Below are 23,976 nucleotides of genomic sequence, written 5' to 3' on the forward strand. Positions count from 1 at the left end.
ATGGAAAATCCATTATTTCCACATAAAAAGTCTCTTAGGCATTAAAGTTTAGAATTATTTTGAAGATTATTTATTTGTAGTGAAGGACTGTATATCATTTGTGTAAGTACCTTGAAATAGACTTGCAAATGACATTGATACTAATAATATTAATTCACCAATATTATATAAAAGTTACCTCAGAAAAAAGAAAAAACAGCAACATAGATTGAGTTCTAAATTTTACCAGCTCAGAAATATATAAATATATATATATGTATATATATATATATATATATATTCCTTGCATAGGAGACTGTACATGTCTAACTTTAGATATATAGTTCATTTAGAAAATGCTCATTTTTGTAATGAAAAAAGAAAAAAAGTCACACATGCATTGATGCAACAGGTGAGCCTGGAGCTGCTGCTGCACTTCAGAAGCTGTGTGGGACAATGAGGGCCCCTCAGGACAGAGGGGTGCAGTGGTGCCAGGGGACACTGGAATCCCAGAGACATGCACCTGCATGCATTTTCAATTAAATAAATCTAGATACTTATGTCATTTACTTTCATAAACCAGTACAACACTGTTATAGCTAATTGAATGATTTCTTTCTTCTGAAAAATTGCAAATGACTTTGTAATTAATTATAATATTTTATTGATAAGAAGATAAAAACTACTTTTGATGCAAGCTGGATCTTTATTCATTTTTACTTTTATGCCAATCAATAAATACTCTAAAAAGAAAAGAGTTTGGACTCAATTTAGATTTAAAAAATAAAAAACTGGAAAATCAATTTGGGTTTCTTTTTCCACATAAAATGTACTATAGGTGGCTTTCTGTTGACAGAATAGAAGGCCCAAAAGTCAATTTGTAATTTGAATTTTTCTATTACTTTGACTTCTAAGGTACCTATCATCTGTCATAGAAATTAAGACTCAACAAGTTCAAAATCAACAAACTCAAACTACAGTTTAAATATGATTTATTGCGGGAACCAATTAATACAAAATCATATACAATAGATCCAATATTCAAATATAAGAAACACTTCTACAAAGTTATTTTTATCCTTGTCATTAAGTTAAATAAAAATTTGGCCTTAAATACTGAATTCCTACCACTAAAACAATATGATGTAACTCTTCTGTGAGACACTGATATTGATCCTCAGCATTGAAAATGTGAAAAGGAAAATCACATTTTAAAATATATAAATACTTTCTCAAAGATACTGCTCAACATATTTAACTTACAAATTTGATGTAAAATATGATGTAGAATGTTATATTGTGTCTAAATATAATAATCCTCTCTCAAAAATATGAAAACTCTAAGTGAAAATAATCAAAAGACAAAATTCTATTATTGTTAATTTATAAGTTATATAATGTACTTTTAATATTGCAGCTGTTGTACTTATTCTATATACTATTTCACATTCCTTAAAGGAAAAAAAAGTGGATCAATGGGAAAGAGGTAGAAAATATGTATTGCTATTTACAAAGTAAAATATATTTGAAGTAACAATAATAAAAACTTTTTTTTTAAAGACAAATTAAAAAGAGCTTTTAACACAATGAAAAATTCTGTTTTGATTAAAAAATTTCCTCTATTTTTGAATGTGGCTATAAAACAATGTGTTCAATGCAAAATAAAAATATAAATACACAAATTAGTAAAAAAGAAAAAACCCAAAATTATGTTTATAGTATAAGTTCATTTATATAACATATTCTATTTCCATGCCATCTGAGCATTATGCTTGTTTTAAAAGAGTGATGTATACAGTCTCACGCAAGTCAGTATCCAAAATGAATTAATAAATAAATTACACTAAACTGTTGCCAAATGCCTGAGACCTCCACCATAGAGGGTCTATTTCTGCCTCAGTGTCGAAGTATCAAACACCTTAATTAAGGAACTAAAAGATCCTTTCATCTTTCTGTAGATAGAAAGAGGTGTTGATTGATAAAAAGTGAGTGCTGACTGGTCCAAAGAAAACACCTCTACCCACAAGTTTGTGTACTTCGTTGAATTCAGAGTGAGGAGGGACCTAAGGAGGACACTTTCTCTGAAGTATCCCCAAAATTCATTGCAGTGAGCCCCAAAGAGTCCTAGGTCTAATGCAGCATGGAAGGATGAAGGGCTGTGGCTCCACCCAGCTGAGCAGCGCAGGGAAAGACAATCTTTCAGAGAAACAAACTGAGGGACAATAGCCAATGATCCTCCTCCCGCACAACACCAAGAACTATCTGGGAAACAAGAGTCCTGAGGCCAGAGCAGGTCAAACAGAGCATCTAGCGAAAAAATAATTTGGGCACAAGAGCTATACAGACTTAACTGGGATTAAGCCAATATCCCGCTCTGGCCCCAGAATCACTATGACAGAAGAGAAAGTTCCACTCTGTGTGGAAGCTTTATTCATATTAGACTTAAAAGATAACTAAAACCTTTTGCTATTCCAAAGCAAAGGTGTGGCTATAATAGAGATTATGAGAGAAGAATCTAAATCTCATCGCTGGTCTTCCCTTACCATATTTAGTGGTCTGAGTGATGAACATTGGAAAATTGCATCTTGTGCAATACTGAAAGGTTATAAACAGAGTGGAGTAGCTGTAACTTCACAAATATACCCGGTTACAACGTGGCAGGTCCGCTTTGACTGTAATATTCTCAGGCACTTCTGAGTCCCATGAGGGATGCAGTAGAGGGGAAAGCCAGCCCAGGACTTGAGGCTGATCTTCCAGGGCATTCTCTCACCATGAGAGGACTGCGGTGTAGACAGGGACACACCAGGCTGCCTGCCCCAGCAGTGTTCCCGTCTCACAAGCAGGGCCTCTCCCTGTGCCCCCAGCCTCCTCCTAGGTTCAGACTCGCATACACTAGCAGCATACTGTACTCTGTGGAAGACACGCTCAGGAAAAGATTTATGCCCCACCGGTCCTGGAGCTGGTTTCTGAAATATTTAGGTTGTTTTTCAGGGTATGGTTGTCATCAGCCTCGCTGGGAGGGAGGGGCATTGATCCATGGGCTGAAGCTGACTTTGGCTGAAGGCTCCTGACACTGTGGAAAGGATTCTGTACAGAGAATGACCCGAGGGCCTCCTCGTGCTGGGAGCCCAGTATCTCACCAAGGCCTTCCTAGTAGGTTCAGGATGCTCATCTGCATTGTCTTTACTCCTAACAGCGGCCCCTGTAGAGAGCTAACGTGGAATATCGGAGAGGGTAAATTAGAACTCAGACTGTCTTTGTACACTGTCTACTTCTATTTAAATGACTTATTAGAAGATTATATATGAATTGTTTTTATTACGTAGTGTTTCAGTTACTCTCAACAAATTCTTCAGGTACAAACACTGGTGGGGCTGTGGGAAAAAAGGAACTCTTCACTATTGGTGGGAGTGCAGACAGGGGCAACGACTGTGGAAATCAGTGTGGAGAATCCTCCAAAAATTAGGACTAGAGTTTCCATTTGACCCAGCTGTCCCCCTTCTCAGTATCTTCCTGAAAGAATTAAAAGCATCATATCACAGTGATATATGCACACTCATGTTTATAGCGGCACAGTTTGTAATAACTAAAACTTGAAACAATCCAAATGCACATCAATGGATGAATGGATAAAGAAGATATGTTTTTTTTTTAATACAGTGGAGCACTACTCTGCCATAAAGGAGGATAAACCTGAGACATTTATAGCTAAATGGATGCACCTAGAGACCACCTGCTTAAGTGAAATAAATTGGACATACATGTCTAAATATAACATTATTTCTCTGGTATGAGAAACTGAAAGTGTAAAAAAAAGATCAAAACGTATAATAGATAATGTGAAAGAGGAAGAAAAAGTTCAAATGGGAAGGAACAGGGGAAAAAGAAGAAAGGGAAAAGGGAAAAAATGAGAAAAGAAAGATAAAATAGAAACAAAGGTTTTGCAAATAAGGAGAGGAGAAGGGTTAAAGGGAAGGGACAGCAGTGGGGAAAAATAAGAATTAAGATTTATTATGTACAGGTACAAATTCTATATGATGAATATCATCATTATGTATATCTAAAATGTACCAATAAACTTTAAAACAAAAATTAAAATGATTATAATCATGAAAAATTTTTTCTGATGCAATTATACGGTTTTGATTTTGCAGAAGTTTATTGTACTAGGGTTCTAGGAGTAAACATTTCATGTCATGATTTGACAATTGGTATAAAAACTAAAAAGGAACAAGCCAATTTCTGAATGCACCTTATAAAGGATTATTCTTGTTATGTATTAAACAAGGCAAAATATAAAAATATGTTCCCCAGGAAAACCATTTATAATGAGATTACTTTAATCAGGAAACACATAATTTCAAGGCTCCAAGAAATCTTTCAAGTGAACCTGTTATGAAAGTAGCCTCCTGAGAGTACACAGCGAATGCACTGAGCTCCCAGTTGGAGGCAGCAGTGGGAGTTACAAAAACTGAAAAGCCCTTGCTAGACAGTCATCTTCTCCTCATGTCTGGGACTGGGTGTTGTTTACTTTTCTATTCCTCACTGTTCTCATGCTTTATGTTTCCCCTAAGCATAGCTCCTGCACTGCTCAGAGTTTAGTATATGATTTTCCCAGCTTAGCTAGCTCAAGGTTGGCATGCAATGGTGCCACTCCTGGTTGGTTTACCCAAGTACCCAAGTATCCAGTTCCAGAGAAGTCTACTCATTTCTCTATGTCTTATTCCAAATTACTGACAAAGACTTGCACAGACTCAGTCATTTGTCAAAGTGTGTCTTGTTTGAATTGTTCTTTGTGTTTGATGAAAATTTTCCCTAATTCATCTTTAAATAAGGAACAGATTTCATTTGTTTATTTATAATTGGGCCAGGGATTTAGCTCAGTGGTTCTGCTGCCTGCTTCATAAATGCAGGGTCCCGAGTCCGATCCCCAGTATCAAAAATAAAATGTATTTATTTGTAATTATTGGGAACTTCAGAAAGGAGATATGTCTAATTTATTAAAAATAGTTATCAAATCAGACAAGCTTATTTTTCAAACAGGGATAGAATATTTAATTTGTATTAACTTGTAATATAACGAATAACTTTTTTTGTGTAATTTATTCAAATATTTTTCTCATAAAAAAATTATTTTCTAAAATAACCACAAATCATTCCTTGGTTAAGTCTTTATAATTTGCTAAATAGATGGCATTTTATATATTATATACTTCGTATTTTTTTGCAACTGAGAAAATTGAAACACATTTAACAACTGTTTCCATTAATGAAATGGAACTGTTTGCTAGTTAGACAAAGATATAAACTATTAGTCAAATAAATCATTATAATAGAAGTAGAAAAATATAAAATTTCACAAGAAATGCTAATATCAAGAAGCATACATTGATTCTTGCAAGAATGCTTTACTAGATTAAGTTACTAGATAATAGAAACAATTTCACTGCTGCAAAGAATGTACATAGACTCAGAGGAAAAAATTATCAGTTCGATCAGATGTTTGGTTATTGGTAACTGATGGTATTTCCAATTTTTATCTTGGATAGATAGAAAAGCACACACTGACTAAAGATCTTTTCAGGGTCTCTATCCCAATTTGTATTTTCTGCATGAGTGCACTTATGCCATTATATTCTGAATAGACAGGATTATTAAGTACTCTGACAATGTTATATTTATAAGCACATATGCTTTGAACACTATTTATGGAAAATACTATATATATTTCCTTTCCAGATTCAAAATTTTCCCCTGATATTTGCTATGAAGTCCCTTTGGAGATGGTCTCATTTTATACATTTCTTACACGAGGATAAATTCTGTATTTACCTCAAAATAGTGAAAACTGTATTTGGGCATTTTGTGCTCTTTGTGTATTTGAGTGATAAAGATGATGTTATGATAAAAATGGTAGGGAAAATGGATTTATTTCAAAATATGATAGGGCATAGAATGAATCAGATATGACATAAAGTTAAGAAGTTAAAATATCATCAGTAAAAGAAGCAATACTGGAGCTCTACTAAATTGGAATGTCAATATTCATACATTTGTTATTTATTGTGTAGTCCTTTGTAAATGGGCTATAAATAAACACTAAAATAAATGTTTTAAAAATGTGTCAATATAAGAATGTACCTCAAAGAAACAAAATGATTTCTGAAGAACAAGAATTAACATGATTTTCTTCTATTTCAAATTTTTTTAATGTAGCATTCTAGAATAAGTTTAAAATTCAATATAAAATATCACAGAGGAATAATTGTTTAGTCATTCATTTTATTCAAAACATTCTATAGCACTCAGGAGGCTGAGGCAGAAGATCATGAATTGAAAAATACACTTCATGTATCAGTCAATTCTGTTGTTTAAATCTGAATCTCTATCAGGCGTCCATGTGTTAGAAGTCTGGTCCCTAGCTTGGAAATGAGGAGGGAGTTCCTCAGGTCGTGTGGGGCTCAGCCTTAATGGTAGCTGTGGGTCCTGTTTTCCTACTCTATCTTTTCTTCATCCAGTTGTCACCCATGAGGTGAACAGCTTTGCCCTCCCTGCTATGATGTGTTGCTTTGTCACAGGCCCTCAAATAATGGGACCAATGAGCACAGACTGAAATCTCTAATTGTGAGCCAAAAAATCTCTTCTTGTATGTTGATTATCTCAAGCATTTTGTTACAATAAAGGAAAAATGACTAATACAGTCACTGTAGGCATAAAATAATATCATTCATACAAAGAATAAGCATTGGATGTGAATGTAAAATAAGACTTTTTCTTTGAAGTTAGCTAGGTTGGAGATATAATGCATATGACATGCTTTAAAGGGTGAATAGGGTGTAGCGAGAAAGTCTAGTGGAAATAGCCCTGTCCCAACGTGTTCAGAGATAAGAGTCAGAAAAGGTAAAGGCTTGTAAAGTCCTATTAAAATTGGGGAAAAAAGTGAGCATTTAATTCAAGGGCCTTTCAGTCTATGATAATGATTATTTATTCTACTTCATAAAAAAATGAGACATGGTTCAGAGGTTCAAGGAGAAAGTGAAATATATTTTGAGATAATCAATACATTGAACTATTTTGATCTATAAATTGACATTTGAGGTCAATGATGTTCATTCATCTATTTAAGGAAAAAAATTAAGAATAAATAGCAAAGTGCAACTTGCCTAAGAAGAAATGCAGAAATAAATATTTGTAGATTTAATCTAGTGTACCAGGGAACTAAAACTCAGGTTATCAAATATTAAGAATTTCTAGATTCAAAACATCTTTGTTTTGTGTTTGGCCTCAAGAATTAAAAAAAGAATAAGCACCCTTCACTGCCCAAATAAAATTTCTTTTTTTTTAAAAAATTCAATTTCTTAAATATCTGTCTAAAACATTCTCTTGAATATAATGTCAATTGAGTGCTACTAGTTTCAGGACCTTCGTGAATGACTTAGCTCATCCCTAAAATACAGAACACAATATACATCTTACTCGGTTGCAGCAAAGACCAAGATAGGTATGTTTAGTTCTCTGCATGGTAGATAATACACATTGAATAAACTGCTTTTAGCTCACACTTGAATGCTGTGCATTTGTATTTGCTTTAGTCCCTGTTTCCTCTTGGACTTTAAAACAAGTACTGCCTCATGGGGGTCTCCACCTTCTTCAGATGACCTCAGTGGAACCTCCAGGCTCTCAAGTGCATCTCTATTGAGACAGCAATCTCTGCCTAAGATGTTTGTCCATAAAAGTGTAGGAAGAAGACAAAGATATATGCACAGTTAAAGGTCTTGTATATTGAAGAGATATTAAATATGTAATGAGTATTTACTACTTGTAATTCTGGGGTATAATGGAGAAGTATGGCACAGCCATAATTACGGTGATCAAACAGTTCCAGTTAGCTTTCATGGCATATTTTTTTTTTCAAATTCAAAAATGGTGACTTACTAAAGCCATAATTAGAAGTGACTGGATTTCAATAATTCCATTTAGAACAGTTCACGATTTAATTTTAGAAAGCATGAATTTTTCACAGTTGGTATCTCAATGTGCATTTCAAAAATACTGACTCAGTCTAAACCATTATTTAGGAACTGAGCTAGAAAGAGGTCATATTGCACACCTTGTGAGCTTTTCAAAATCCACCTTGCCACCAGTGGCTCCTCCAATTTCGTTCCTCACTAGCCTCTGTGAAGCAGAAAACCTCCAGGAATCCTGAGCATTGCAAAGGATAAAAAAAAAATGCAGTGTAGGAAACAGTCCCTACAACAATCACTGAAGCCTTTTTCCAGGATGGCAACCTACTGGTGTAAGCAATTTACCTGTCAAAAACTAATTATGCAATCACTCATTTTATATACAGAACACTTACCTAAAGTCAGTTGCTCAGAAATAAAATTCTTTGTTCCTATGTTTACCTATGGTTGGATATTGGCTAAAAAATTTCTGAATTTCCAATAATGGTTTTCTGACTACTTTTATTTTAGCCACCTTATTTTTCTAGGGATTATGGGCAACTTTCCTAAAATTATACAACTGATTTGTAAAAAACTTATGGTGGCTGAATTACTTAGTGCTATTAATATAGTTTACATATAAAATGTCCCCAGAAGTCTTACGTGCTCAGAGTTGATTGTATCATAGGCACACTACGCACACTTGTGGATCTGTCCATTCATGAGTTCACAGTGTCATCTACCGCTGGGAGGTAAAGCCTGGTTGGAGGTATATCTCTCACTATGGTGCTTCCTTCTCTCTCCATTCTGTCTACCATAGGCCAAACAGGTTTCTTTACCACCCCACCATCTACTTCTGCTTTGGATTCATGAACTGAACCCTCTGAAATCATGAACTAAATAAAGCTGTCTTCTTCTAAGTTTTGAGGAGAGATATTTTATCCTAGTTTTAGGAAAATGACTAACAGGTATTTTACAATATTTTGAATTTATATGAAGGTATATATTTGATCAAATAAATGATCTTATTACACTCATAAAAGAAGGCTAGCCTCTCAGATTTATCTTAAACATTCTCTCTTACAGAAAATAGTGAAATTTACAAATTTTTTACAAAGAGAAATTTCCTGATAAGTATACTAATTTGGACATATTAAATATCACTTGTTTCTAAAAGAAGGTTTTAGTTTTATCTAGAAGCAGTATGTATTTTTCAAACTTTATGTATTAATCTTTTTTTTTTCCACCGCACTAAGGTCCTGGTTATTGATAGCCTTAATTAATTAAGTACATTTGGGGAAGACACAAAGAGTCAATGCTTTCAACTTGTTAGATAAAGCAGTCTGGAAGTCAGATAAAAGGATTTTTTAGTCTCCTTTATAACACTTCTTCTTCTTTGTCTATTTGACTATGCTATTTAAAAGAACATTTTTGGTAATATATTTACATGATTGCTCATAAAATATAATTATATTCTTTGTCTTTTAGATGTATATTTCCTTGTCCCATTAGAGTAAGTCATTGTTTTGTGTTTTTTTCTAAAGTCATCATGTTGCTATAAGCCAAATATGATAAGTGGGAAATTCATCTGACAAATGCTTGGTGATATTCCTATCCACCAAATGGCTTTCAAATCACAGAGTAAAAAGGAGCCTTGGGAAATAAATCTACAGATTCTGGAACAGCTCTTCAAAAATTGCCAGAACAATCTTCATAGCCCAAAGGAAGATGTAAATTAAGAAGCAATATACTATGAGTGTAATGGAGCATGTACTTATAAATTCATGGTTCCATTCATCTCATGTAAACAGTTCACATATTGTAACTCCAAAGAACAATTATGCAACACCAAAGGGTTTCAAATTATAAATATTAATACAGCAAATTTTCTGTACATTTCTTTTCAAATACATTTGGAACAGATAAAAAGGAATATAATCTAAAATTATTATATTGCTTTTTAATTGTATTCTTTTAGGGTAAATACTAAAAGAATTTAAAAAAAAGCTTTGAGCTAGGTCAGCAAGGGAGATGAGTCTGTCATTAACTGGAAATAGTTGTGTGCTAGCCCCGTGGCAAGACAGCAGTATGCTGAACAACATGCAAGCTGTTAGTATTAGGGAAAGCATGCAAAGTTTGCAGTGTTCATAGTGGTTCATGCTAGACACATTAAATGAGTAACAATTGATCTCTTCGGGTAAAAAAAACAAAGACTATTATCAGGAAACTGATAAAAAGGTGTCTTGTATAAGAAGTCTTTAAATTTCCCCAAAGATGCTACCAAATGTAAGCTTTAGAAAGACTTCCAAATTAAGTTGATTGTGTTGGAGTATATTTTTGAAAAAGGAAAAAAAAACCCAGAAATATAGATTAGAGGCCCATAGATACTTTGAACTTGAAAAATAATGACTTCAAAAATTAATTTTCAGAATTTTAATAGATATCTATAAGCAAATTGTTTTAAATGTATTAGAAAGACTACACAATATAGAAAGAAAAATGCCTACTGGTTGCACAAGAAAATATTTCATAAGAACAGCTAACTCAATAGACCAAAAATAGAGTTTATGATAAAACCATCAGAATTCCGAAATCTTTGAGAATCTAATTCTCAAATTCTAAGAAAATTGAAGAATGTGTGTGTCCTTTTAAGGAAATAAATATGGATTTGGGAAGTAGGTTGCCAGTCCTAGTAATAATCATTATAAATGGAAAATTTCCCAATAAGACATTAAGGAACTGTTCTGGATAATCTTAGAAAAGAAATGAAAATGGGGTGGTATATATTTCAGTTATTAGTATTAGAGCATATCAAACATTCATCCATGAAAAAGAGAATAAGACCACCGAAAAGACAAAAATGGAGGTGAATCAACTACTCTGTCTGCTGTATTGTACGGTGACAAAATGTTAGAAAAAAGCAGTGAACCCCAAATTTTAAAATTAGAGGCATTTTGTTAATGATTTCTGAAAGCATCAGAATGGTGAATTTGTGGTGGCAGTTTCACAAATCCAAATTGTCTCTCCTGCTTTTGACGATCTCATGTTAGAAAGTCAATTTTCTTCAAATGAAAATCAGCTCTAAACTATGTTTTCCCGCAATATGGTAGCATTAGATCAGAATTGTACCCAAGCTAGACTTGGGGGTGGTGTATGTTTTCACAGAGGAAATGAAATATTCTAAGAGAATCTCAAGCTTACTAAAGGAAATAAATTATGAAATATTGACATAACAGCATTAAAATCTGGGATGTACCAGAGAGGTAGAGCACTTCCCTCTTGCGGCTGAGGCCCTAGATTTGATCCCTGGGTCTGAAATCAAATGCTTTTTTATGTTGACCCATTTGCTTTTTGAGAAGTATCTCCTACTTTTCCTGGTCATGCTATCAGTATTAACGATACCTCTTTTATTTTTGGTGGTTGTTCCCTTTCTTTGTGATTGTTTAGCCTCGTTAGAAATCAATCAATTTTATTCATCTTTTAAGAGTCAATTTTTGTTCTGGTTGATTTTCTATACTATTTTCTTGCTTTCAAACTTACTAATTTTTGCTTGAACTTTTATTGCTTATTTTCTTTAGATTTCTTCAGGCTTATCTTTCTTTTTTTTTTAAATCTGTTTTTCCAGGTGAAAGCTTAATTTATTGATTTTAAGCCTTCCATCTGTTCCAGCATATAATTTGTACTTTAAATTTCACGGAAAGTACAATTTCACTGCATCTCAAATATTTTGATGCATCCTATCAGCTTTAGATGTATATTTCTGTATATTAAAACTGTTCAATTGCTGTTGGGTGGAATACACTAGATGTCAATCATGTCCATTTGTTCAAAGGTGAGGTTCAACTCTGATATTTCTTTTCTGAATTTTTTTGTCTTGTCGATTTATTTGTGACAGTGGGCTATGAGATCCTCCATTAAAATTTGTTCATGTTCAAATGATCTTTTTATGTCAGCAGTGTTTATTTTATAAAGTTGTGCTTACTGGTATTTGGTGCATTTATATTTATAATTGTTACTGAGTGCCACATACAACTTTCTCTAAATATACAAGTCCTTAAAGCTTGCTTAAGTAAATACACAAAATCGAAATGATTCCATGAATATTATTAGATCATAGTGCAATGAAATTAGAAATCAATGCCAAAAAAATCACAGAAATTAGGCAAACATGTGGAAATTAAACAATATGTACTTACATACACAATAGATCACAGAAGAAATTAGACAGTTTCTAGAATCAATTAATACCATTACAACACACCAGAACCTATGGGACATAATGGAAGCAGTATTAAGTAGAAAAGTCAGAGCTATGAATGTCCACATCAGGAAAAGAGAGTTAGCCTAAATAAAATAATGATGCACCTCAAAGTCCTATAAAACACGAACAATCCAAATCTGAAGCTAGTGCAAGAAAGGACATTATGAGGATCAGGGCAAAAATTAATGAAATTGAGACACTAAAAATATAAAGGATCAATGACTCAAAAGCTAGTTCTTCAAGATAATAATCAGAATAGACAAACAGTCATACCAAAAAAGGAAAGAAAAGAACATATAAATTGAAATGAAAAGGTGAAATTACAACAAACAAATTCCAGAAGATTTTTAGTGACTACTTCGAAAACTTTTACTACAGTAAATTGCAAAATCCCAAAGAAATGGATAGATTCCTAGATACATGTGAATTATAAAAACTGAACCAAGAAGATATAAAATCTCTGAATACTCCAATAATAGTTAATAAAATTGAAATGGCAATTAAAATCATAAAAATTCCATGAAAAGATTCTTAGAATTTGTAACCAAATTCAGCAGCAGAGAAAGACACAAAATAAATCCTTAAAAATCAGAAGTACAGTATTCTTGTTCTACAATATGAAGTCAGTGTGAAACAAATTTGAAATACAATACCATTCATATTATCATCAAGAAAAAATAAGAATTTAGAAGTCACCTAACCAACAAAGTGGCCATCCTGTGTTCACAGACAGGCAGATTTGGTGCAGACAGAATGGTCATGTTTCCAAAGCCGATATATTGATTTCATGCAACCCCATCAGAATATCAGCAGTATTCCTCACAGAAATAGATAAAATACAAGTAAAATTCATATGGAAGAAGAAGAAACTCAGAATAACAAAACCAATCCAGGCAACAAGAGCAATGCAGGAGGCAACATGCTTCTGGATATCAAGTTATATTATTGAGCTACAGTGATAAAAACAACATGGTACTGGCACAAAATGAGACACATGGATCCACAGAACTGAACAGAGGAGATGGATGAAACCCAAGGTGTACCCAGCAATACTATCTTTGACAAAAGGGCATACATACATACATATATATGAGAGGGATGGACTCTTTAACAAATGGTGCTGGGGAAAGTGGCCCTCCACACACTCAAGACTGAAGTTCTCAAGGGGCACTAAACTAAATTTAAAATGCTTCAGAGTAGTGAAAAACAATCTATTGGAAGAAAAAATATGTAAAACTCTGGCCATAGGCTAGTGCTTTCTCAACAGAACCTCAATTGCAAAAGAAATGACATCAAGAATCAACAAATGGGTTTTTATCAAATTAAAAACCTCTGCACAGCAAATGAAACAAAAACAGAATGAGGAGACAACTACAGAAAGGGACAAATTTTTCTAGCCTCACATTGGACAGAGGACTATTATCTAGAATATCCAAAGATCTCAAAAATTTTAATTCTTCCAAATAAAAGACTCAGTCATAAAATAGACTGCTGAAGTGAACAGACACTTCTTAGAAGAAGTACAAATGGCTAACAAATACATGAAGAAAAGTTCAGCCTCTGCTGCTGTTACATAAATGTTAATTAAAACAACATGGAGATTCCATCTACTCCAGAAAGAGTGGAGTCATCAAGAAATCAAATAATAACAGGTCCTGGTGAGGCTGCAGGGAAAATGAAAATTCCTACATTGTTGGTGAGAATATAACCTATGGAACTACTATGGTAAACTTTCTGTAGATTACTTAAAAAACTAAAACTAGAATATCTATCTAACCCTGTGATTCCTGTTCTAGGTTAAGTCTCTTTCTGAAATTTCTGGTGGCTTCACGTTACAGTGAGGCATCCCTAATCATATTAACAGCAGCATGACACATAATAGCTAAATTGTGGAAGTGGCCTATGCATAAAATATGTGAGATTTATGCACAGTGGAGTATTGCTCTTCTTGCACCATTTGTGGGAAAATAGATGCACCTTGAGTCCATAATGTTAAGTGGAAGAGAAATAAATCAGATGTTCAAGCTTAAATATTACATGGTTCTTTTATATGAAAAAACAAATGTATGCTTAAAAAGCAAAATAAAAGCTAGTTAATAGGAAACAGGAAGACAGATCTTTGGAAAAAGTATAGGGCACCAAGAGATGGAGAGAGAGAGGGTAGGAGAAGGGGAAGAAGAAATAATTAAAATGTGTTATGTACGTATGCCAACTTCCCCCTGGTGAATGTAATCCTTATTCACAGCAAATACATACAAATAAAAATTGTTGTAAAACAAAATTCACAACAGAAATGCAAATTACTTATTAAGAATAAATGATAAACTTTAAATTAAAAATATAGTGTATACTTTAAAAATTGTTTATGGAGTATCTTTTCTTTTAAAAACTGCTTGTGTATAATTCTGAGAATATTACTTTATTTCCTCATAGAAGTAGATTATAATACTTTTGAGATTATTTAAACAGCTTTAATAATCATCTTCTAAAGAGACAGTAAGGCTGCTCACCTTACATAAACTACATCTCTTATTATCACCTTTTGTACTTGAGTACAAAAGTAATATAATTAAAATATTCTTATATTCCTTCCCTTTGATCTCATTTTCTTCAAAACTGCATCTTTGTTATAGAAATGACATCTTTGCAATTCCATTCATAGATATCTTTATTTTTAATAAGCATTTTCTTCACAAAATATATTTGTCACAAATATTTTATAAAATGCAGAATAATCCAAATGTTAATTTTTAAATTGCTGATAATTTTTACACTGAAATTTCAGTCCTTCATTCTTTCTTCAAATTCTAGTTTAAAAATATATTTTACTGATGGACATAGTGGCCCATGCTTTTAATTCCAGCTACAGAGGCTGAGGCAGAAGGATCTCCACAAATTTGAGAACAGCCTGGGTTACTTAGTGAGTTCAAGGCCAGCCTGAACTACAGCAAGATCCTGTCTCAAAAAAAGAGAAGAAGAATAACAACAAAAATTTTACCACTATGCCCATTTCAAAGAGTAACTTTCAAATTATCTGATGATAAAAAATTAAATATTTTTGTGACTAAAATTCCTATTTTATGAATATATGTAGGTATTTAGATAAATATATCCATGTATGTGTGTATATGTACACATATAAATTTATATCATATATGCTATATGTACATGGCATGTGTGTGTGTGTGTGTGTGTGTTGCTGAAAATGCATACAGGCAGATTAAGAATCCCTTAGAAACACACAAGCTAATACAAAAGACAGTGCAGACTATCACATTCACTTTAACTGCCCTCCATGCTCATCACTATTTGCACCACATTTTTCTCTCATTTATTCACGCATATCATGGTTTCGTCATGAGAAGCTATTGTTGGTTCTTGGATTAATGAATTACCCACTGAAGCCATCCAATGCTGAAGGACAAAACGTTTCTTCTTTAACAAATTGTTTCACTTTTCTTACCCTATTTACTCCAACCTGACCAATCATCTAGGCCTGAAATATCATTATAATAAAGCATCACTACAATAAACAGCAAGAAAAAACCCAAATGTTATTTATGCTTATTATTTAGCATAAAAGAAACATCAATTATCAATGTTTAAAAAATTAGGGTTGCTGCTTTCACTGGAAATAATATTAGTATACAATCGAGGAAAGTTTACTTCCTGGAGAATTTCTCCTGCTGAGATGAAAATTCTACTTTTGGAAATGAGTTGGCAATGCAGTTTTCCATCTTAGAAATATTTTTCCTTCTTTAGGAATTCAAACTAGAGATGAAATTGTATGAGTATGATTGTTTTAACAAGAGAAAAAGAAATTGGCAACTCATTGTTAATGAGTCTGTATGTGTTCATTAGGGGTGTTACTTTTAAAAACTTATATTTTGAAGAAGAGACTGTGGAACAAAAAGGTTTCACATATTTCCTGTATTTAATGTATATTAATATTATGCTTGGATTGCTTCATATTTTCAATATTTTACTTATTAGTATACATGATATTCCATTTAAAATATGTTTAAAATTTTCATATTATCCATAATATAGCTATAGACATTACTTCTCTTAACCAGTTCCTTGTTATTGCAGATCAATATTTTCTTTTATCTCTACTATGAATAAAACTGCACTAAACAGCCTTGGAAATCAATCTTTGTATATACACTTATTAATTTGTAATGGTAAATTATGTGGAGAGAAGCTGAGATAAGAGAACTCATTGTATTTAAAGGTTTTTGTGAGAGAGCATATTAAATGCATTTTTAAATTCCTACACATATACTCACACACATATACATATATTTAATATAAATGTGAATTTACATATAATATGTATACAAGTTTGCATGTATTTGAATGTAAGTGTTCATATATGCATGCAGGTATGTGCATATGTTTTTATATATTACAAATATGTACATATATTCAATATGTGTGTATACACAACACACAGTAATGCAATTTAGTTTTACTTTCATAGTGCATACTAATGCCTATTCTTTTCTAATAATAAAAACCCACCTTTTAATTTTTATTTTAATAAACTCATGATGCCACACATGGTGTGTTATTTCTATATTTTTTACTCTTTGGGAGAATTATTTATCATATCAAATATTTTTTAAAATGTCATTTTTCTTTTTATACCTTTGATTCACTTCCTTATAAATTTTAATTTTTATATAATATAAACTTAACTGTATTTTTACAATTAAGTGATAACTCAGTTCTAGTCATTTTTTTCCAAATTTTTGTCGCATATTTATGATCATAATTTGACATAAACAAAAAAAATATAGTTTTGGCCAACACCAATTAAGTATTCTTGTTTTTAAAAGAAATTGCCTAAACTATTAACTTCAAAAATACTCAACAGGAAACAATAGATCCAAGAAACAATTGCTTGCTATCGTGAAAACTTTAACAACTGGACAAAAGCTCCAGAGAACACAAATGGTGCTGTCACCTACACCAAAACTGGAGCTGAAGACTAAAAAAAAACAGTATTTTAATGGTTTTGCAATTGCAGGTCCAACTAATGCATAATGAAATCAATGCAGTGAAAAAAATGACATACCAGAGGAGTTTACAGGTTATTTTGAAAGTATGTTTAAAAGGATAATTTGCCAAATCCCAATAAGGAAAATTAAATGGATTTTTAAAATGTTCAATGGAGAGTAGTTCAGAAGCCAATACAGTGATGCAAAGAATGTCAAGTTAATTACCTGATGTGGAAAGAAAACACAGGCAATGATTAAAAAGAAAAGTTTTCAAATAAAAACATACAATGTTAACATCACAGAGAGAAACTTTTATAGTTCCATTTCTGAGCATGTTGATTTATTTTTAATAATTGTATTTAAATGTTGTGAAAGCATTATTATTTTAACATATTAAGTCATTATCATTTCAAGATAAATTGAATAAACAATTTTCAGCCTTTTTATGTATCAGGCTTTGAGCTAGACATTTTCATGTATATTTTTTCAATCCTATAAGTAGAGTGAGCTGTTAACACACCTTCTCCAACATATGTCAAAAACATTTAGCCTATAAGCTTGAACATAAAAAGTCAGAATAACTAAAGGAGTTAATTTATAGTGACTGAAAACAACTTTCTTCTATGATATTGAAACAAAGAAGATACTATAGTTTTGACAAGAGAAATTTCCATTGACAGATGAATGGTAAAAGAAATGTGGTATACACCTATTTTATCAGTGTGCTATCTTTGCATTATGATAAGAAAACATTGAGGCAGCCTACTTACAAAGAAAAGATGTTTTTCTAACTCACAGATTTGGAGGTTCAAAAGCCTAGTGGTCTCATTGTTTCAGCCTTGGGCAAGAGCAAAGCTAGCATCACATCTCGGTAGGATTGTTTAGGAGCAAGGGGTCACATCTCAAACTACCAGCAAAGAGAGAGGGAAGGCCCAGGCTTGCTTTTATTTATAAATATATAATAATCTCCTCACAAGAAATAAGAAAAGTTCTATGAAAATCACCTAATCTCTTTCAAGGGATTAACTCCAGTGACCTAAGGACCTCACAGTAGGCAATACCACATACGATTTTTCAATACACCCAATGCCATTACCCGTGAACAAAGATGGAATTACGGGAGCTTTGGGGGAGACATTTAATCTACTAGGTGTGATTAAAAATATGGTGAATATTTAAGCCACTGAATACAGTACACATGCAGAGCTATTACTCCCCCTCTCATTGAACACACTTATCCCATTATTATTTCCACTTTCTGAAGCAGTTCTGTAAGTCCTCTTTCATAAGGGTCTTTGATTGCTCTGTCATGGCTGCCTCAATGTCCTAAATTGATTCAAAATGTTTACATATTTTATGGTTATTTTAACTTTGCCTAAGAGCCAGAAATTGCAAGGTGTCATATCTGGTGAAGAAGGTGGTTGAAGATTTGACGTAATATTTTTATCAGCCTGGCTTTCCACTCACCATCATTCACCACTTTTCTTTTTTAATCATACCTAGTTAACATATTAAAGAAAAGATTTCCGGCCTTGTTTCAGAAAGTGGCAATACTGATAGAACAAGTGTGTTCCAAGGAAGAGGGAGTATATTAAGGGAATTAATGGCAATGTGTCTTTTACTGTCAGTTTTAAAAAATTTAAATATTCATTATATATTTTGATCACACCTTGGATATTGAAACCATAGCACCTAAGTGAAATATCCAACTTTGAAAAAGAAATCCTGCCATTTGTGACAAAATGAGGGGATCTAGAAGATACTTTGCTAATAAGACCCAGAACTAAGCCAAATATAGAACACATTGTACATAACACTTGTGTGATGAATCTGAGTTTAACTCCTGAGGAGTTGCAAGTCAGTTGCCTGAGATGGGTTGAGGGGACAAGGGTACTTTGATTAGTCAAAGAGTACTGAGTTTTGTTAGACAAAGTAAGTCCTTGAGACCTACTTTACAGCATAGTGGTTACAGTTAGCAATACCACTCTGTGTTGTACACTTCAAAATTTGCACCATATTACTTTGTATTACATTTGAAAAAATTAATAATGTGAGATGCTATCATTTAATAGAAAACTTACACCATTTGTAAGAGATTAAAAACTAAAGCACAATATAAGAGATGAGAGGAAGCATACTTTTAACAGGTCTCATGGTAAACACCTGAGATAAAGAGTTTGGGAAAGGATCTTATTTTAAAACTTCCTCCAGGAAAGATGTGACGAGATCTTAATATATGGCCCTATAGTAAACATTCTTATGAATTGCTTGCCTTTGCCCAGGCAAATAGTCACAATGTTTAACGATAAATCATACTACCACTTCTCCCTACTAGAAAAGACTTGGCAAAGAGGTTTTACCTCTTAAAAGAGCCATTTGTATTCCTCCCTTAGGATGAGAAAACAATTCCACATAGGATAATTTTTCCAAGTTACCAAGCTGGAACTGAAATGTAGGTGTACTGACATATCCATAACCTAGTTTTTGGAGTCTTAAAAAATAATATTATACTCTGAGTGGGTAGAATTGGAGATGATGACTATTTACCTGTCCAAATATTTTAGTAAATATTCCAGATGACAGCTAAAATAAAACTATGATATAAAAACTACAGTGATTATTTTCAATGATACATAAGGATATAAGCTATAAAATGGTAGTGCATTTAGGAATATATCTATGTTTTAAATTTTCTTTAAGTTTGTGAGTTATTGTATTCTTTCTGCTTTCTAAATATAGTACAGGTCATACTTATCAATAGCCCACATGTATTATTTAGAAACAAAGCTTTCACATCAACTTATCATTGTATATTTAAAAAAATCAATAGTTTAGCTTCTATTATTTATGTAGAATGCCTTACTCTTTTGACGTTTCATCTTTTTTCTTGAAATTTTTAATTTAATTAAATTCTCTTTCTGAACATCAGGGAACTTATGAGTTAATAGGAAGTATGCCTTCCTTCACTGAACAAACATTTATGAAATGACTGCTATTTGAAGATTCCATGCAAGGCATTGCTGCTTTACTATCTGTTCAAGTTTAGGATGAGATTCTAGAGTAAGGAACTAACATCTAACATTACTGTCACATTCTAAAATCTCTAAGAGATTCTAGTATCTCTGAAAGAGATTATCATTATCACTGGTGGGAGACAAGGTAGCTTCTACGACGTGCTGAAATTTTTGCTCAGACATGATATTTTTGTATGTTTGATTGTTACATTAGTGATATATTAAATATCTTTTGGTGATTTTATATTAAATACAAATATGATATTCAGATTTTTTCAAATTTAGAGTAAGAATTTTACCTTTATTTCAAGAAATGGCAAATAATGCTTCTATGAACTAATTTCAGAGGAAAAATTGAGAAACCATTCTCAGGCATATAATTAGTCATCCCAAAATGAATCAAATGTGTCACATGTCAAATGGAATAAGTTTGATGAAGATGAAGTTCATAGAGCTTCTGAATGCCCTTTTGGTTTTAGCCTATAAACGAAGCTCAATCTAACATTTTGGAGTGGTGTTCTCATTATCCCACCACACACGTTGTAATTTTCTTACTTCAGCAGATAAAATTAAACTTAGTCATTATTTTCTAGGAAGCACTCTTTAAGTAGCTTCTAATGTTTGAGACAGGATTTTGAGCAAGTGGGAGGAGTTAGAAATTTCAAACAAATAACGTGCATGATTATGAAGTCTTTTCATTTTAGACAAAATTGAGGAATTGAATCCATGTGATATATGATATTTCACACAAAACCACCAGTCTGTGTGCTCAGGTTTTTACCTCAAATCAAAATCAGAAGTCATAAAACACTTTATTTAATTATCTTTGTAAAATAATATATGTAACATATATTGCATCTATATTTAAATTTTAAAATCAGCTTCATTGATTTACAAAAGTGTGTAATAAAATTTTCCAATTACAAGAATCTAATTTATGAGTCTTAAAAAAGTATGTAAACCCAGCTATCACATAAACATTTATAATTTTTATGTGTTGGCTAAAAAAAAAATCATGTAATTACTGCTATCAAGATCTTAATAGAGAGCATTTCTGTCACCACACAAAATTTCCCTTTGGAGATGCCTTCCTACTTCTTGTGGCTTTTATAACAACCATTCTGTCATCAGATTCTTGTTTTTCAGAGACAATTATATAAAAATGTGCTGTGTCTGTCTTCATAGTGGAATACCTTTGAGCTTTGTGTATGTTCTGCAAGTGTCAACAGCTCAGTCCTTTCAGGTGCTGAGTAATCTACTGCACCAGTATAGTTGGTTTTCTCTGCAGCAGTTGATGGAGATTTTGTTTGTAATTTGTGAAAATTATGACTGAAATGGCCATATTGACTTCAGGTTGTTGAAAGAAATTATATGTCTTCAGTTCTCATGTAATTGTCTATAGGAAGTACTTTAGTTAGAGATAAAAATCCCAGTTGTGTCTCCAATTACAACTCCAAATGTAGGGCAGAAAACACAAAGAAAATAACCCTGGGGTCTGTAAAGTAAATAAGAGGAGGAAGACTGTTGAGAGTAGCTAAAATTTTTAGAAAAATAAAAATGGTGTCAATAAGCTTTGCAGTTTATTTATTTTATTATTACTTTATACTTTCATGGGAGCATAGGATAAATCGAGGAAATTCATGGCACATGCTGTTAGCAAAACCGTGTAGGGGAGGCTGTATTTATGGCCAGAAAACCTTGGGGGGAAATCTGCTCACTCTGGTGTGTAGGAAGAGGTCTCATTTGTGTGTTTATAGCTTTTGTGTGTGGGTCTGTGAGATGGGGAAGCTTCATCCGTCAACTTGGTTTGATTGAGAGAGTCCCAGAGAGGTGGCTGGATCCTGGCGGCCCCGGTATGATCAAAGCTCAGAGCAATGTGCTCATGGCTGAATTTCCCTTTAAGGAGGACAGCTAAAGTGAGTCACCAGGGCCACACCTTTGGAGGGGACAGTCTCTCTGGCACTCTTCTCCTGTGCTCTGCTTCCCAGGTGAGGGAATGGTTTTGCTCCAGCCTGGTGCTTCTGTCAGTGCCAGCCTGTAATGGGATGAAAACTATGAACCAAAAGCCACATTAGGCCTCTGTTCTTTTAAGTTTCAGTTGGCAAGAAGATTGGCTAGTACAGGTGTAGGTGTGTGTGTGTGTGTGTGTGTGTGTGTGTGTGCGTGTGCATGTGCATGTGTCCTTTCACTGGTCTTACCCTGTATGTGAGCATCAGGTAAGGAGCTATGCTGTTCCTGTGTAAGAAGGGAAAAGGGAGCACCCTTCTCACCTAGAACTAGGTGAGAAAATTGTCCCTGTGGATACAAGAAATGAGCTTTTAATTTGCAAAAAATGTGAGAAAACTATTTACCTATTTCTTTTCTATATCTTTTTATTCCTGTCTGCTTCATACTGGATGTGCGCTATTTGTTTGGAAGTACACACCAGTAAGAAAAGATAAAACTCTGAGAGAACACTGAGTTCTGATCCAGAAGAGATGGAATGGGGCCCGAAGAACTGCATAATACAAGTGCAATATCCAAGAAAATACCCCAGGGGTACATCGGTCTAGGCATTGAATTTCCTAACCCTGCAGGCAGACAGTGATGATTTCTGCAATTTCCTCAAGCAGTGGATCACTACCAAAGGAATACACAGATTTTTCAGAACTTAGCTAACATATACACTTTCATCTAATTCCCAGATCAAAGTCTGCTAACAATATAGCAAAGACTTTGAACCTAAACTGATAATAAAACTGCTAAGAAAAGACAGTAAGAGAGAATTTGTGGACCAAATTTAGTTTGATATTTGCTTGCTACACAGAAATGCAACAAAAGAAAAACAAGCATTTTGGGGGGAACTTATTGGCATTTAGTCTTACAATTTAACAGCTAAACTGTACAAAACACAATGTAAACCTTCTTGACATACTATCAACCAGAGGAAAAACAAAAACACCTAATTCTTTTTTTTTTCTTTTTTTTTTGGTGCCGGAGATCTAACTCGGGTCCTTGCACTTTCTCAGCAGGAGGCGAAACCACTGAGCTAAATCCCTGGCCCCAAAACACCTAATTCTTAAGGGAAAAGATGACCAATGGTAACTCTGTAGTAAACTAGAATTTGAAACTATCAAGAATTGCCATCAAAGAAATTATTTTAACGGTGTTCAACAATTATAAATACACTTGAAACTAAAGAAAAGACAAATTTTCAGTAGATAGAGAAGTATATATAATTTTTGGAACTGAAGAGCAAAATATCAGTAACGCAAAATTAGTAAATGGTTCAATAGAAGGCTGATGAGGACAGCAGTAAGAGTCAGTGAATCTGAAGATAAAGCAACTGAAATGTTCCCCTCTGAAATAAAGGCAAACATTTAAAATTAGCAGAGTCTTAGGGCCTGTAAGGTAATATCGCAAGGTCCCTGGAAAGCCTGAATGACGAGGGCAGCAACAATATTTAAAGAAATTGATTGAAAAGACTGAATAGTAAAATAATTATATAGATATTCACAGTATTAAGAAACTCAATTAATTTTAACCAAGATAAACTCAAAATAAGTCATGACCAGAAAAGTCATAAACAAATTGTCTGAAACCAAAGATTAAAAAAATCTTAAAGTGGCCATATATCAGTGGTGCACAGAGAGGAACAATTCATATGGCTTGAAGAGCCACGAGTCAGGAACACTGAAGACCAGCATGCAGGAGAATAATACTTATAGAAGAAAATGGGAAAGCAGCCATTCTAAATCAAACAAAAATATTCTTCAGGGAAAAAGGTGAAGTAAAGA

The sequence above is a fragment of the Heterocephalus glaber genome, unplaced genomic scaffold (assembly GCF_053883595.1).
Source record: "Heterocephalus glaber isolate CG9 unplaced genomic scaffold, H.glaber_assembly_v1.0 deba00000594, whole genome shotgun sequence".
Classification (NCBI taxonomy): Eukaryota; Metazoa; Chordata; class Mammalia; order Rodentia; family Bathyergidae; genus Heterocephalus; species Heterocephalus glaber.